This window comes from Chiloscyllium punctatum, chromosome 35 (genome assembly GCF_047496795.1).
Source record: "Chiloscyllium punctatum isolate Juve2018m chromosome 35, sChiPun1.3, whole genome shotgun sequence".
Taxonomy (NCBI): domain Eukaryota; kingdom Metazoa; phylum Chordata; class Chondrichthyes; order Orectolobiformes; family Hemiscylliidae; genus Chiloscyllium; species Chiloscyllium punctatum.
Genome location: NC_092773.1, coordinates 16766628 through 16784619, shown reverse-complemented (window position 1 = coordinate 16784619; position 17992 = coordinate 16766628). Strand labels below are relative to the sequence as shown.

Sequence of the window (17992 nt, the reverse complement as noted above, 5' to 3'; positions counted from 1 at the left end):
TCCAATTTGCCCAGGCTTTACAGTTTCATCAAGCTGCCCAGCTAAACAACAGATTGGACAGATCGATCATTCAATGCACACTGATTTACCCAAACATTTCAGCCCAAGAATCAACTGGTCACTGCTTAATGAAAAGAATCAGACACGTTATAAAATAAACAAAGGCAAAGATGCACTGTTTATAATCTCATTAAGACTGTATTTCAATCAGTTTCGTGAGGCTTCAGGAGGCACTATGTGCAGCCAGTTGGTCAGCCATGTCCCTGGTGAGCCCAACTGACCTCATTCACCTCACTGAGGGATCTGCAAGGTGAGCCCAAGCACCTCCTTGCAGCAGGGGAAAAGCCTCAGGCACATAGCTCCCTCCATAGAAAGAGCCTCTGTTCCACAGCAGATACGTCAAAAGCCAAAGCAAAGCGTGTTACCATCACCTCTGTTTGGCCAGCAAACTTGGACACTTATACACCATGTGGAAGAAGAGTCAATACAGAGCAATGAAGAACCTTGCAGATCTGAGAGACACAAATAGTTGCAAGGAGTGTCTTGCACGGTAAATGAAGAGTGCACAGGAACATCGGGGCAGGAATGTGTTTGTACAGTTACAAAAACCAGATGATGCACAGAAGTCATGACTTTCTCAAGTAAATGCTGTATGGATCCCCAGACTGAGACCTGAGCACAGTAGTCCAGCCCCCAACCCAAGTAAAATAGCACTCTTCCTCAAGCCCTAGGTAAGGTTTAACAGCCAGCAATTTGAAAATAAAGGTTTGCTTCAAATCAAACTCCTACCATATCCTACCTAGAAGATGCTTCAATGGGATCCCATCAGCAACACAGCTGACAACATATGCCACAACCAAAGCCAAACAAACCACTATTCGCACAACGGCAAGTACAAGTTTACATTTCAAAGCTGATAGGAAGTTATAACCGTGGTCAAAACTACAACATAAGCAAGAGGTTCATCAATGTGCACAAAAGCGTGCTTTTAATGGTGCTGGTCACAGAATCCACCACACTGCCTTCAGATCAATAATTCAGTAACAGTGCATTTGTCACAGATGGTCATGGAAATCCTTTTACAGCTATTGGTGCAGAGTACTGCTGTGAAGAATCCTGGAAAACCAATCTGCCACTTCATTTTAATAGATGCAAGGCAGGTGCTGGATAAGGGTCTATTTGAAAATGTGGTTGGATAATTACGCTGGACTCTTAAAAATTATTCAAGCTTTGACAATTATTAGTCAGGCAAGTTGAAATTTATGAAATAAAAACCATACAACCAAGGGTGTGAATTGCAACTCACTTATATTTCATTTTATATATATATATAAAAAAAAGTTAAATGATGGCCAGTTGGTTTTGCACCATTATTATTGTAAAGAAATTAAAGACATTTATGATTAGCCATCCCTGTATCCCTCAAGAAGAGCTGAAGTGCTTGATTTAGATAAAAATTAAATGACAGCTTGATTGTCATAATATTCCTTTAAAGGGAAAGTAAGCCCTGCCTGTTCCCCATGACTTCCAAGTTTGTTGTGCTCCTGGAACAGGGTTCTACAGCAAGTGAAAAAGCACCAAGTTAATGGGAGGAAAATACTGTTTAAATCTCCTTGCAGTCCTCAACTTTTGTATTTTTAATGTTGCTCATTATAATTTCAAGGCAACAAAATGAAAGCTCTTTCACTTGAGAGGCTGGTTTGAAACCACAAAAGATTTGTGCTTGATCAAGGACAAGCTTAAATGCCAATCATTACCTAAAGGCCAAAGATAATCTGAACAGAATATTGATGTTCATGGGTCTATATTTCAATGTTAAATAGTAATGTATGAGTAGAAATTGAACGTTTCTCCATACTTAACAATAATTCTGAGCGTAATGGTCTCCTGTTCCCACATTCTCAGCCTTTATGAAGCAAAAAGTGAACACCAACAGCGATCAAGACCATTCCACAGTCAGGTACAGAGCAATACAATACAGGAACAGGAGGAAGCCGTTCACAGTATTGCCATTTATTGAGACCACAGCAGAACTGTGAATAAATTCCAAGTGTTCAATTTGCCCTATGCCCCTTCATAGCCTTGGAAAACAAAGCTCAAGTCAATCACAGCTTCAAAATGTATCATGTACTTGACATCAATTACCATATGCAGAAGAATTTCAAACTTGTGCCACTCTGTGCACAAACAGGTTTCTGAATCTCATTCCTGAAACATGGCTTTTATTTCTGTTCTCCTTAATATCCTGCAATTCTTTGTTCATCATCACTTAAACAGTCTAAATTTGACAAATACCACCCTATTTAGTCTAATGTCTTCAATTTTACCTGGAGGCCTTACAATTCTGTTAAATCCATGCCCCCCCAGAGCTAAAATATCCTTTCTGAAGTGGTACCCAGACCTGCTTATGCCCGATTGATGCTTTTAAGTGCCACAAGTGGCAATAAAGCACTTAACGGTGGCTCAGTGGTTCGCACTGCTGCCCCACAGCATCAGGGACCCGGCTTCGATCCCACCCTCGGATGACTCTGTGTGGAGGGTGCACATTCTCCCAGAGTCTGTGCAGGTTTCCTCTGGGTGCTCTGGTTTCCTCCCATAGTCCAAAGGTGTGCAGGTTAGGTGAATTGGTCATGCTAAGTTGCCCATAGTGTTTAGGGATGTGTAGGTTAGGTGCATTAGTCAGGGGTAAATGAAGAGTAATAGGGGTAGAAGAATGGGTTTGGGAGGGTTACTCTTCAGAGGGTCGGTGTGGACTTGATGGGCCAAATGGCCTGTTTCCACACTGCAGAGATTCTATGATCCTTCTGTGAAACCAAACCGGGTGACTCATTTCTGCTGTTGGGTTTGATATCGGCTCAAAGTTCTCAACGTTGGAGTTTTACGTCTACTAAAACAATGTAATGCACGTGTGAGATATATTGTGAACAATTTCAATTGCTAATCACCAGAATATTCTCACACAGTCAGCACCAAAACCTTGACATAACATGACATGGTCCTTTGAGTTCATCTGATTTTACCTATTCGTGGCTAGTCACACGACTTTATCCAACATTTTGGCTGCTCAGAGTTGAGCAGCCGACGATCCTAGTTTCTGTCTACCTTCTTGCCAGCATGTTCCTGACCTTGGCTTGGCTCTTGCATTGCATCGTGGATATTGGGAATTCACTTTGCATTGTATACCATGAATGAAGCTTCGCTGAAATGTGAATTGCTCAGCTCTGATCCTGGAGTAAATCCACTCAGTCAGAGCTTGCCTTTTTTAAAATCCTAACGCAGTTGCAAATATCAACCTCCATTTCATTCACTTTGATGTGCAGTGATTTACAGAGTGCAAGCTTTCAATTGCCTTTGTGGACCAAGTTTCAAAACAAGAGAGCTGAGATTCAGTTTACCTTCTGTTCCATAATATGCTAAACCATACAGACAGAGAGACAACTCTAAAGATAGCTGTTAATATGTCAAGGGATTATACTGCACCTTTGTCACACTGTTTAAGAAAAATTGCTTTAGTAGCAGTGTTTTGTGATACTGTAAAGGGTAATTATAATAATATTTGAAGCTAGAGTGGAACATTCGTCCCCTATAGCCTGCCCTGCCATTTCATAGGATGGCAGCTGATCGATCATAGCCTTAACTCCACATTTCTACCTCCTCACAGATATCCATGGACTCTCCCAGGTCGTTAATAATCAACCCACTCTTGCATTAGAAATGTATTTCTCTGTCCCCACATCCACCAGTCTCAGACTAAGAGGGTTCTGAAAGTACAAGACTCTCTGCAAGCAAAAGATTCTTATCTGCATGTTAAACAGGAGACCTCAGTTTTTCAACTGGGACACTGCCTGGTGTGTCTTGTGAAACTGCAAATAGTGCTGCCAGAATTCCTTGGCTCCGATTTTTTGGATGAACTCTGTCTTCAAAGAGCTAAAAAGGAGTTTGACTCTTGAGATTTTTAATCAAGCCATTATACGTTTAACCTTCATGTTGATGTGACACATCACTGAGCTGAAAATCAGGGCAGTGCAGAATTCCAGGTAAATTCTGCCTCATATGTCTTACCCAGCAAATGCAATACGTAATGAGCTCCCCATCTGTATGGAACAAGCACAGTGGGGAAGTTGCACACCATCCCAGGAATTCAAACCACCCCTTCCCTCCCTAAAACCCAATGGAACGCTGGCTAACGCAGCTAGTACAAGAAAGACTAAAACCCTGGTGGGATGAAATTCAGAGTCCGTGGTGTGAGAAAATCATGCTGCAGAATTATGATTTGTCAGGAACTTAAAGCATGTATTTTTAATTCTGCATTTTAAGTATATTGCAGTACACCAAGGTTCAAATGAGCTGAAAAGGCCAGGTCTGTCCATCCGATAGCACAGATGCAATTGAATTTTGGACTAAGCAGGCCAAAGGTTAACTCTCCACTTCAGATACTATGAGCAGTCAGAGTTTCTGTGCACCTCCTTCTGACAAACCGCTGCACAGAGAGCAAATAAGTTCACGTTCCAGGTGCAGATTCTTGCTCAAAAGCTGGAGAAAAGCCAGTTGAAGAATCTCAGTGCAATGGAACTGAACTCTCTGCCCAACCACACACAGCAGTGCCTGCTCCAGAGTAAATAGGTACATTGCTGGAAAAGCACAGCAGATCAGGCAGCATCTGAGGAGAAGAATCAACATTTTGGGCATAGCCCTTTGTCAGGAATGTGGAGGGTGACGGGGTCAGAGATAAATGGGGGGGGGGGGCTGGGGTGGGGGGGGGGGGGTAGTGGGGCAGGGAGGGTGAAGGTAGCTAGGAAGGCAGATGCAAGTGGGGGTGATGGTGATTGGTCGGAGTGAAGGGTGGAGCGGATAGGTGGGAAGGAAAATGGACAGTTAGGACAGTTTAAGAGGGAGGTGCCATGTTGGAGGGTTGGATCTGGGTTAAGATGGGGGGAGGGCAGATGAGGAAACTGGAGAAGTCAATGTTGATCCCATTTGGGTCCCATGGTGAAAAATGAGGTGTTCTTCCTCCAGTGGTTGGGTGGCTAGGATCTGGTGGTGGAGGTGGCCCAGGACTTGCATGTCCTTGGCAGATTGGGAGGGAGAATTGAAGTGTTCGGCCACAGGGTAGTGGGGTTGTTTAGTGCGTGTGTCCCAGAGATGTTCCCTGAAATGCTCTGCAAGCTGGCATCCTGTCTCCCCAATGTAGAGAAGACCACATTGATGTTTCACCAGTTTCCTCAGCTCCCCATCCCTTCTCTCAGATCCACCCCTCCAACTCAGCACAGCACTCTTGAACTGTCCTACCTGTCCATCTTCCTTCACACCTAACCAATCCAACCTCCTCTCCAACCTATCACCATCACCCACCACCTTCCTCTATCTATCTATCTTCCCTGCATGCCCACCCCCTCCCATTTATCTCTCAACCCCCTTAGACATCTCCCCCACCCCCAACATTCCTGATGAAGGGCTTGTGCCTGAAATGAAAACTCTCCTACTTCTTGGAAGCTGCCTGACCTTCTGCACTTTTCCAGTGCCACATGTTCGGACTCTGATCTCCAGCATCACAGTCCTCACTTTCTCCTAGTCAGTCAATCTCCACAGTAGACAGGCAGGAGGCTGGAAGAACACAGCAAGCCAGGAAGCATCAGCAAGTGGAGAAGTCAACAGTTTGGGTGTAACCTTTCTTCAGAAATGGAGGTGGAGTTAGGGGGAGCTGCAGATAAAGTCTGGGAGGGAGGGAGGTTTGGTGGGGGAGAGGGGCAGAGTGGTGAAGTAGTGATAGGTGAACACAGGTAGTGGGTACGACCTGGCTGGTCGATGGGAGGAATGAATCCAGAGGCAAAATCCTCTTGCCATTGTGTAACCAAAATCCTCACAGTCAGCCATGCAAATCTTGTCGAAGTAGCAAATCGCATTTAAACAATGCAACTAACTTCCTTTTCACTTGCTTTCAAGTGAGGTTCCAAGCTCTAGGAAACTTGTATTTAGTCCAAACACACTTCTGAAATTAAGTTCCCACCAAGAACTCCACTTTTTATCATTTTGCAGACATGAGTCTCTCAGTCAGTGTCTTTCACCATTCCAGAATAACTGTCACCGAAAAGAAAGAAACCATTTCTCCTGGACAGTCAAATCCACGAATTACCAATTACACAGACAGTGGTCTGAAGTGCGTGTATTTCATATCTCTGATTCTGGAATAAAGGATACATTAGGAGAGGGTGGTGGGATGTGGGGGTGAGCTTGGAGAAAGGGAGAGGAATAGCAGCAATCACTGAGCATTTACTCTTGGTGAGTGATGAGGAAACTTTGAGCAACTTCAATGCTCAGAGGCAGACCAATATTTAAATGAATCAAGTCCTGGAGATTAACTCCTACACACATACTTGAATCAAGGGCTGTAAGGGCTACTGGAAATGTGAGTCATCTTTTTCAGTTCAAGTTGTGACCAGTTGTTTGGCAGGGGTAAGGGCTATAAACTAACTGGAAGAGGGTGAGATTAGGTCCCAAGATGTTGAGACAGCTGTTAGGATGTGCCACAGGCGCTGATGCAAGAGAGGAGAAGTGAGTCGCAGGAACAAAGTTTATCAGAACATCTGTGCTTTTTGTTTTCAATTTGCAAATTCTTCCAAATGCTTTGCATCCAGTTTTATTTGAATGAGATGACTGAGTAGATTTAGTGGAGGGCTGTTGCTGATGCATTTCAAGGAAGGATCCTGGAGAGGCAAATGTTGATGTGACACGTCACTGAGCTGGAAATCAGGGCAGTGCAGAATTCCATGTAAATTCTGCCTCACGTGTCTTACCCAGCAAGTGTGTGTAATGAGCTCCCCATCTGTATGAAACAGACACAGTGGGGAAGTTGCACACCATCCCAGGAATTCAATCCACCCCTTCCCTCTCTAAAGCCCAATGGAATGCTGGCTAATGCAACTGGTACAAGAAAGATTAAAGCCCTGTTGAGATGAAGCTCAGGGCAAGTGGTGTGAGAAAATCATGCTGCAGAATGACGATTTGTCAGGAAGTTAAAGCACGTATTTTTAATTCTGCACTTTAATATCGGGCTGTGCTCATGTAATACTGATGTTCTTGTCATAGTGCAGAAGCAATGATAAAATTAGCTCAATTTAAGAAACATCTTTCTGTGGCTTCATCTTATCACAAGGTTGCGAGGGAGAGTAAGATCATGTTCAGTCACACCACTAGCTGTGATAATGATTCCTACACGTTGTGACAGTCAGACGAGAACCTCCCCCCCCAACCCCCATACAAACAGAATAAAAGCAAAGTATATGTACATCGTGAAGATCTGAAACAAAAAAAAAAGGCAGTCTGAGAGAAACTCAGCAGATCTGGCAGCACCTGTACAGAGAGAGATGGAGCTCATGTTTCAAGTCCAATATGACTCTTCTTCAGAACTGAAGATGACAAGGACATGTGCTGGGTTTTACATTGCAGAAAAAAAGATTCAAGTCCCACCTGCTCCAGAGGTGGGTCATAATGTGTCTGAATAATTTAATGAAAACTCTCTCGAAAAAGGGCAGTGGGAGGACCAAGTGAAACAGATGATCAAGACACCTTCTTTGAAAAGGAAAGGCTCCGCTGCCCATCGAGGGAACAATCCTAGCCCCAAATCCCCCCACAACACCTCTAAACCCTGGTCTGCATCAACCCCCTATCCCAGTGGTCCATCAAAAGGACTGGCCCAAAATCCCTGCGTTTACATCGACTTCAGCATCCACAACTCTTGGGACTGACCACAGTCCCAGAAGTGACTACAACTGAAGACAGACTGACCCATCAGACTGGACTCAGCTGGGACTTGCTGCTGGGGGTGGGTGGGGGGGGGGGGGGGAGGGGGTAAGGATTTCAGTCAGCATGGTCAACGAGCAGGTGAACCATCTCTCCCCAGCATCCACTCCAAGAACTTCTGGCTGTGTGAGAGCCATGTTAATTAGCTACATTATATCTTAGTTGGTAATACCAGATGGGAGGAACCAATTCAAGGTCAATGGCTTGCCCTCAAAACTGCAGAATTGACTCCAAAAGATTTGTGAACTGAGAGGATTAATTATTTGTGGATAGAAGAAAGGAGTAAAATCCATGAGACTTGTAGTGAAGAAAAGAATGATCCAAATGGAAGGGGTTGTCCTCAGCTGTGGTCAGGTGGAAGTGGGTAATGCAGACGCTGGAGATTAGAGTAGCGCTGAGAAAGCACAGCAGCTCAGGCAGCATCTGAGGAGCAGGAAAACCAATACTTCGGGCAAAAGCCCTTCATCAGCAATGTCCTGTGCTCATCTCGATTCAGTTGGGATCAGCTAAGTCCAAAAGGTCTGAGCAGGTTACAGAATGTGGAAAAAAAAACACACAAGGTTGAGAAGTCTACAAGGAGATTTTTTTTAAAAATCATTGATGTGATGAGGGAAAGAGCGCAGTTGAGGGTCAATCACATGGCTGTGGATCTAGGCCAGACCAGGTAAGCATGGCTGATTTCCTTCCCTGAAGGACATTAATGAACCAGATAGGTTTTTCTTGACAGTTGACAATGGGTTGATGGTCATCAGTAGACTCTTAATTTTGGATTTTAATCAAATGCAAATTCTACCATCTGCCGCAGTGAGATTGAAAACTATGCGCCTGGAACATTGTCAGGATCTCTGGATTAATAGTCTTGTAATAATACCACAAGGCTATTGCCGAATTTGCGCCCTGGCCTGTCCAGAAACAACACCTGAAGAAGAACCTATACAGCAATGTGAATTGCTTGTCATGTCACACTTGATGCTCAATAAATCTTCCTATTTGGCTAGAATTTGACCAATTCATCAGACCCAAATCCCTGATAAGTGACCTTCATGCCATGAGTGACCCCACGGGACAGTCAGATTATTGGAAGTTTACAACCTTCAGCTTAAGCAGTGAACCAACAAGGTAAACAAATCAAAGGACTCAGTGGGAATTGTGGCTGTGCAGTACTTACAAATGACACAAAAATGGGGATTGTAAAGACTTAAAAATCTGACTCAGAAATCATGAGTTATTGTTTGTGTCAACACCTGCAATACACCTATCGCTGCAATGCTACTTCTTCATATTTTAAAATCCAACCTTTCCTGCTGTATGCATGACTTGGAAAAAGCAAACCTCCACTTATTTTGTAGCAGTCTCTCCATATTTTGATATTTTCTTATCATTCTGCTGAAGGATGTTATGACACACCTCTGGAAGAGTGGGAAGTAATCCCAGACCTCCTAGTCCAGCACTAAGAACACTGCCACTGCACTACAGAAACATGACCCCATTATTTGCATCACTCAAACTTTCACTTGGCTTGTATGACTTAGTCTTACATATGAGCAGGAATATCAGCACCAAAAATTAATTTTCTGACTGTCGAGAGGCCAGAGAAACCCCTTTAGGATCTGTCTCAATGAGGCGGCAATCAGCAAACATTCACAGAAAAGTAAAAATGATTTTGCGTTGAGAATAATGAATCAAACAGCTTATGTGCATCCACTATAAGATAAGCAAGTTTGAACATACAACATAGCAGAAGTCTCAAAGACATTTCATAAACAGCATGAAACCAGGCCAGGTTTTGAATGCTGTGCAAACAGATGAACAGATCAAACTCAGATCAAATCTAATCTTCCACTATATTTAAACACTAAGGGGGTGGAAGAGAAAAGTGTTGCAGAATAACACTTTAATGGATCTGGGTTGTCTCCAACAAAACACCCCTACGTCAGGCACCAAGTTCCCGTAACCCATCCACCTCTATGAAGAACAGTTGGTGCAAAATCCCAACATCTCTCACACACACAAGCAAGAAGTGTCAGCCTTGGTTCAGTTGGTAATACCTTGACCTCTGATTGAAAAGACAAACGTGAACTTCACTCCAAAAAACAAGAGTACAGGAATCTCTGCTTCCTCCAGTTTAGTCCCAACTGCTGATGGTGCTGAGTTTTGAGTGGGACCTTAAATTGAGGCCACATCTGCCCTCTCAGGAGATCCAATGACATTATTTCAAACAAGAACAGCAGGGATCACCCCAGTGAAGTGGCCAATCAATGAAGACAACTGAAACAGATCAATGCAATAGCATTGGTAGGAGCTGGTTATCTACAAACTGACTGCCTGCATTCCCTACAATACAACATGGACTGTATTTTCAAAGCACTTCCATTGGCTATGAGACACTTAGCAATCTCCAGAGGTTGTGGTGCATGTAATATATTTAAAAGTCTTTTCCATCTTCCTGACATCACTCATTTTATTTCACAGCACCTTTCATAAGAATAACCCTTACCAAGGCAACTTGGGAAAAGATGTACTTTCCCTCAAACTCTAATCTGCTGTTCCTGAATTTTAAGTGTACAGTTTTTGATAATCTGCTTCCTGACAGCCAGCTTACAGGGGCACGTGTGCAGGAGTATGGGCTCAGTACGAACCAGATTGTATTGGCTGAGCCTCAAACATGTTCTGAAGCCAAAAGCTATAAATAGTGCAGTGGATTGCACGGATGATTGCAGAACTGGACCATTGCATCACTTGTGAAAGGGAGAATAATGACAATTGGATAATTACACTGGAAGAATCACATCAAATGGAACACAAAGAGGTTAGAGTTTAGTGACTGGGCCTCGCTTCTTTGGAATCTGCCCTTCAGTCTGAAAGCTCAGAGACGGTCAGTTCATCTCCTGCCAAGAGTGGGTATTCCAGACAAAACTGTTTAGGAGACAAAACTAGCAACACGATACAACTCAGTGCATCAGTCATCAGTTCAGAGGGACTGCTTTATCAGAACATCCAGTCAGTGAGCCTGCTTGGCTGAACAAAGGTCAACAAATAGTACCCACTCTGACAGCAGGAAAAAGACACTTCCATTATTCATGCTCACTTACACATAGACACAAGTGTAAAAGTGGTTCCCTTCTTATCTGGCACCTTACTCTGTTGTTCTGGGATGGCGATGTGTTACTGATAGTCTTGCAGTGAAAACCAGACAAATATCTAAAACCAGAAATAGACAAGTTCTTTCTTTAATCCAGGAACCAATTTGAAATGTATCATTGCAAAAGCCCCAGTAACCTCTCCTTGCCAAGAAAATAATACAGAATGATGGAAGGGCCCATGTATCCATCACTGCAGAAATGCAGCAAGTTCAGTGGTGCTCTCCTAAAACACACAGTCTTCCGAACTACTTGTACATGACCAATGACAAGACTTCATTGATAAGCCTCAGGGACCAGGTTGTCTGCTAGCCCCTTGTCCTCTAAAGTCTACTCTACATTACAGGAAAACATAGCAGAGGAGAGGGAACTGGAGCTAGGAAGACAGCTCAAAGCCATCTAACACCAAGCACCATTTGTTTTCTGCTCATTTTCTTCTGAACTGTCCAATAATCATAGTAATGCAATGTCGAAGGCATGACAACTTAATGCCAGCAAGACTGAATTCTCAGACAATGTGAACTTGGATTTTTGACAAATCATGGATCATTACTCATAGCCAGCACATTTGCAGAAAATTACAAATTAGACCTGGGCTGGTGAGATGCATTTTAAGTTCTGATTGCCTGAGGAAGAACATTGATTGGATAAGTTTTGGGGCTCTCGTGGTGTAATGGTTGTTAGTGCCCTGCCACTGGATTAATAGTCCTGAGTTCAAGACCCACCCGTTCCAGAGGTGTGCAATAATGACCTTGAACAGGTTGGTTCAAAAATATCCAGATTGAACATCTTGGAAAGTGAATCCTATCAACAAACCTCTGAGATAAGATTAGATTACCTACAGTGTGGAAGCAGGCCCTTTGGCCCAACCAGTCCACACCAACCCTCCAAAAGGAGTAGCCCACCCAGACCCATTTTCCTCTAACTAATGCACCTAACACTATGGGTAATTTAGCATGCCAATTCATCTGACCTGCACATCTTTGCATTGTGGGAGGAAACCAGAGCACCCAGAGGAAACCCACGCAGACACGGGGAGAATGTGCAAACTCCACACAGACTGTTTGCCGGAGGCTGGAATTGAACCTGGGTCTCTGGTGCTGTGAGGCAGCAGTGCTAACCACTGAACCACCGTGCCACCCATCGGTGTCATTAATTTTATTTCATGTCACGGATAAGGGAATGTTAATGCTGGTGAAGACCCCTGCTCAACAAAAGGGCAGAATGTCATGTTGTCAAGGTAGGGTGAGCTGCTTTCTTCTCGGTTCCAGTTAGGCCTTTGCATTTCTTCCAGAACACCACTTCCTGGGATTCTTGGCATTTGCAATGTTCTGTTGGCAGGTTGTGATTTCAAGACCCATTTCCCCCATGTGGTGCAGTGACGGTGTCCCTCCCCCTATGACAGAGGCTCACTTGATGACTATGGAAGGAGTGTTAGGATACGGCCAAACACTCCTCTATTGTCACTGAGTCAAATTTCTGAAATTTGCCTCCTAACAGCATTGTGCATATCTGTATACCCCCAAGGACTGCAACAGTTCAAGTGAAAGCTCCCCAAGACCACCTCAAGGGCAATCAACTATTACACCGTTCTGGCTGACAGGAAACTTTTGCAATTTTGCCATCTGCTGTAAAGCATCAGAACAATTCAGATTGATAATCAATCTCTCCCTTTTCTTTCACACTCAGCTAGTTTCTGGGATAAGACAGAGAACCTCCTGAATTTTATTTTATTTGTTCATGGGACGTGGGCATTGATGGCTAAGCCTGCACTTATTGCCCATCTGTAATTAAATAGGTGAGGAAAAAATGAATAATTTCTAACACCTTTCTGAATGAATGAAACATTCAGTGTGATCTTTGCTATCTTAACATGCAGGCAACCAGACCAGAATCATAGAGTATCTACGATGTGGAAGCAGGCCATTCAGCCCATTGAGTCCACACTGATGCTCCAATGAGCATCCCACCCAGACCCATCTCCTTACCCTATCCCTGTAACTCCACATTCCCCATGGCTAATCCTCTAAGCTGCGTATTTCTGGACACTACAAGGCAATTTGGCACAATGAATCCACCTGACCTGCACATCTTTTGCCAATGGGATGAAACCGCAGCACCCGGAGAAACCAACCCCGCCACATGGAGAATGTCTATGTTCTTTCTAGCGAGATTGTGACAACTTGGTCATGGTCGATGACAGCCGAAAAGTACATAAGCAACATGATATTTCAAAAGGTCAACCTACCTGTTGACCAGTCACGGTGTTGGAAAAAATAAGCAATTTCTAACTTTATTCAACAGACTCCTCTGTTATACATAAACAAAGGGGCATTCACGGGTGTACCTTTTCTCTCTTCTCTCACTGTAGGGGTCAACAAATGCCAGCTTGGGCAATATACAATTAACCTGCTAATGAGGACACACCAAGTTCTGAAGCAGAGTGCTCATTCTGCTGCATGCACACTGTCTTGTCTTCGACGTTATGCTTTCAATCCTTCACAGGAGTGCATCAAGGGACTGATTGTCCATGTGAAATCCCTGAAATGGCTCTGGGAACTCAGTTGTTGGAATCACAGCAGCAATGGTGTTGGAATACACACTCTTGACTATGTGTGAGAGATCTTATTAATCTCCAAGAGCAGCATGCTGTTTGCATCCATATCACCAATGATCTAGCACTGAGTTCATTCTACAGAGTGACTGCCACAATTCCTGAGGTCAGTTCTGAAAAGCTGTGCTTATTGGACTCCTTGATCTCTGCATCCAACATCTGAAATATCGTATGTACCAGGAGATTTCAGTGAAGCTCAGCTGTCCCTCTTGCAGTAGGATCCGACAGCATGAGGTAGACAAAGGAAAAGGCAACACCTTTCAATCAATAACCCGAGCACTTACATTCTGAAGAAGTAATTTGCCTCACAAAAAGACTGACACTCTTCACTATGTCAAATTCACATCACTTTCAGAAACAAGATGGGTAGCATGCCCCTCCCAACATGTACACACACACACACACACACACACACACAAAATCTTGGAAGCTACGTGGGAATTAAGTCTTCAGCATAATGACGGGCAGTCACAATATTGCAAACTTTTGGAAAATTTTCCTAAAACGCATTTCTTAAATCCTGGTCTGAGAGTTTAAAGACTGTTTTCAAAGTGGACACCGAACCTTCTTGTGGATTCAGGCCCCGCAGGTTTTACAAAGAATGTTAAAGAATACTGCTCAACTTATGGGGAATTGGACTTGACTGTTTATCCAGATCATTTCTATCCATCAGGATCCAACCAACCAAGAAAACACTTTTTTTTTCCATACAATTTAAAATGTTGTTTTCCTTTCACACTGCTACTGCTTGCAGGTCCAGATGAATACAGGATAAAAACAAACATTCAACAAAATGTATTGTTTGTCAACAAAACTCAAATACGATAATTGAAATTCTCACAAATTGAATTCTGACAGCCTACTCCCATCCTTACCCACATCTTGACACAACCAGAACCTCCCTGCTCTCTCCAACCCCACCCTCCCAAGACTGATGTGAAAAATACAGATCCTTGTCTGTATAAGTGATAGTGATTGATCCACTCTCAACTGAACTACTAAAGAAGCAACAGGGCCATGTGAAGTAGGTTTGGTCAGTAGCTGAGAGTCTGGTGAAATGTATCCCTATTAATTCAATTGAAATGTCAATTATTCTGCATAACTAATGCATTGCCTTCATTATATGTGGTAATATATGTACTGTGCAGTGGGTAGGTAACAGGCTGAAAGCTATTTTGCAGACTTGGGAATAGGCATTCCAAGTGCTGGTATGGGATGCTGCATAGATTATTCATTCAACTGCTACTTTGGTGAGGTTCTCAGCTCTTCTCAGCCTGCATGTTACAACAGTGTGTAGGATGCAGCTTGAAGGCAATTTTGATTCATCCCTTAAGATGAAAATTTTCAACGCTGCTTGAAAACTTGCTCTCCATTCACTTTACTCAATGCCTACTGTTGACTCTTGAAGCTTGAAAGTGGGAAAGATGGGTTTGTGTGCCTGGGTGCAAATGCCAGGACACCATACCTCGGTCAACTGAAAGCAGGAACATTCATTGCCAATCCTGAGACAACATAGTGTGCAACATAAATCGCAGCCAGTTTGGATTCTCCACCTGCAAGGTTTGGCAGATTAAAGCATTTTCCTTCCAACACAACCCCACTTAAACTATCAAACAAACAAGCTGGTGAACTGAGCAGGAATCAGACAGAGACACAGTCAGTTTCCTCTTTCCTTCCTCCCAACATGTGACATTTCTCAGCATATGAACCATGAAGGGGACATCCTGCAAGGTGGAATCATGGGTCTCGAATGGATTGAATCAATGACCAACCTTTCATTCTGCACAGGACGATCAGCTGGTGTACATACCAGCTCACTTTGGGCAGAACGGGGGCACAGTGGTTAGCACTGCTGCCTCACAGCACCAGAGACCCGGGTTCGATTCCCGCCTCAGGCGACTGACTGACTGTGTGGAGTTTGCACGTTCTCCCCGTGTCTGCGTGGGTTTCCTCTGGGTGCTCCGGTTTCCTCCCACAGTCCAAAAATGAGCAGGTCAGGTGAATTGGCCATGCTAAATTGCCCGTAGTGTTAGGTAAGGGGTAGATGTAGGGGTATGGGTGGGTTGCGCTTCAGCGGGGCGGTGTGGTCTTGTTGGGCCGAAGGGCCTGTTTCGACACTAAGTAATCTAATCTAATCTAATCTAATACTTTGGAAAAGGGAGGGAAGTGACCAAGTAAGCAGAGAGATCAGTTGGCATGACAACACACACCAGTTGCTTATCTTGGGAAGCCCACTAGCAAGACAGCTACAAAGAACATAAGAACTAGGAACCTCAACCTCAGCTACACATTCTCAAACGACCCCAATCATGGAAAAATGTTCTTCAGTATGCTTAATGACTCAAAATACACAACCCTTTGACTGAAGAACTGAGCCTGGTCAAGTTCTCTTCTTTCTTGGTTTTTTTCCCAGTTACAGCACACTGTGGCAAGCATCCTCACCTTTGAGTGAGATGATTGTGGACTTAAGTCCAATCCAAAGACTTGAGCACCAAGTCTCAGCTGACACTTCTGTGCAATACCGAAGGAGTGCTGCATGGTCAAAGGTGCCATCTTTTGGCTCCAACATGGACCCAAGTTCCCATCGGCCCTCTCAGATCAGTGTAAATTGTCTGACAGCACTCATGCTTCCCCAGCATCCTCACTAACACCTACCCTTCCCTGAAAACAGATGATCCGATTTATCTGATTGCTGTATATGGGAAGTACCTGTGTGTCAAATGACTGCCCTAAACATACTGACAAAATCAGAAATGCTTGCTCGATAGTGAATTGCTTTGGGACATCTTACACTCACAAAAAGGTGTAAATATAAAGGCAACATTGGTCTCAATTTAATGGAACAGGAAGCTTTCTGATAATTACACCGACTGAGTATCCTTATGTCTCAGCCTCAGTTCTTTGTCTTGTATATCGTAAGGATTGTAACATTATCATGGGTTTCATTTTACAGCGTCATGAGATGAAAAGGCTTTTTTTTTTACGGTAATTAAAACAGAAATAGTCATAGACAAAGGCTGTGCTGAAAGCAGGATTTACAGCAGACAGAGAAACGTAACCACACATAACCAGGAAATTCATTTGGTTTCAGGGTCCTGTGGGCCAAGGCTTGAATGCCACCCCTGAAAATGGGGAAAAGTTAAATATTTGGTGCAACTGAGGATGACTGGGCCATGGGTTTGGAGAACCTTCAGATATCCACAAGATTATCAACCTGAAATATCAGCTTGCTTATTCTGTCAACTGATGCTGTCTAACCTACTGAATATTTCCAGCACTGTTTGTTCTCTAAACAACAAAATCTGCAAGTGTGATTAGCACTCAAGGAAACAAAATGTATTGTCAACAGTTTGTAAACCCAAATTGTTTCCAACTGTTGTGATACTTAACAAGCACAGAATCTCGTATTTTCTTTTAATTCACACATTAATCCTCACACCACTGAGTTTCAATTTTGTCACTATTGTTTCCATGTGTGGAGATCATCACTGATCTGAAGCAGACTTGTGTAAGGAGTTGCATCTTCCAATGGGACAGTTTCTGTTCAGGGATATGGACAAGACAAGCTTTTTGATTGCCTTTCCATGCTCTTCTGACCCTTTCCCATCTTGGTCTCTACAATAGTAGCCATTCTTCCCATTTAGAGATGTCATTACGCACCCCTGGGAGCAGGTGGTATTTGAAACCTCCTGGCTCAGAGGCATGGACCATTTCATTGCACAACATGAGCTATGGCCTTTCACCCCAAAGCAGTGAAGACAATGACTATCAGCTGCCAGTTTAATCGAGAGGGAACGGGTCATGTGGGACAGGAACCCTGGTCAAAGCTGAAATGTCTACTTTTGTCATGTGTCATGTGTCTTTGACCATGTGGCTTGATGATTCAAAATAGGCCTATCAAGGAGAGGGCAAAGTCAAGATGTATCTTTGGGCTGAGACTTCAAAATAATACCATTTATTGTCCAATAATACTAAGTACTGGAATACAAGCTAATTGTAGCTAGAGAAGATCTTGATGTTGTGAAATATACAGCAAGGACTAGTCTAACTGTCCTGTACAGCTGCAACATGACCGCCCAACTCCTGTACTTTCAATACTCTGACCAATAAAGGAAAGCATACCAAATGCCTTCTTCACGATCCTATCCACCTGCGATTCCACTTTCAAGGAGGTGTGAATCTGCATGCCAAGATCTCTTTGTTCAGCAACACTCTCTCCGACCTTCCCATTAAGTGTATAAGTCCTGCTAAGATTTGCTTTCTTAAAATGGCACCAGCTCCAATGGCCAGCTCTCCCGATGTTTTAAGCTGGCAATGCCATTCGGAAGCTGCTAATGTCAGGTGAAGATTGTCAAAAATCCGGTTATGTGTCCAAGGTGTAGTTCACTGAGAAGTGAATGTACCCTTTCTCCAATAATAGTCAGCATCAAAACAAAAG

The 17992-nt window shown here is 43.5% G+C and overlaps 1 protein-coding gene across 7 annotated transcripts in view; it reads right to left on the bottom strand.

Moving 5' to 3' along the window:
• Positions 1 to 17992, bottom strand: part of tacc1 (transforming, acidic coiled-coil containing protein 1) — a 192005-nt gene that overhangs the window by 60179 nt on the left and 113834 nt on the right. The window lies entirely within an intron of this gene.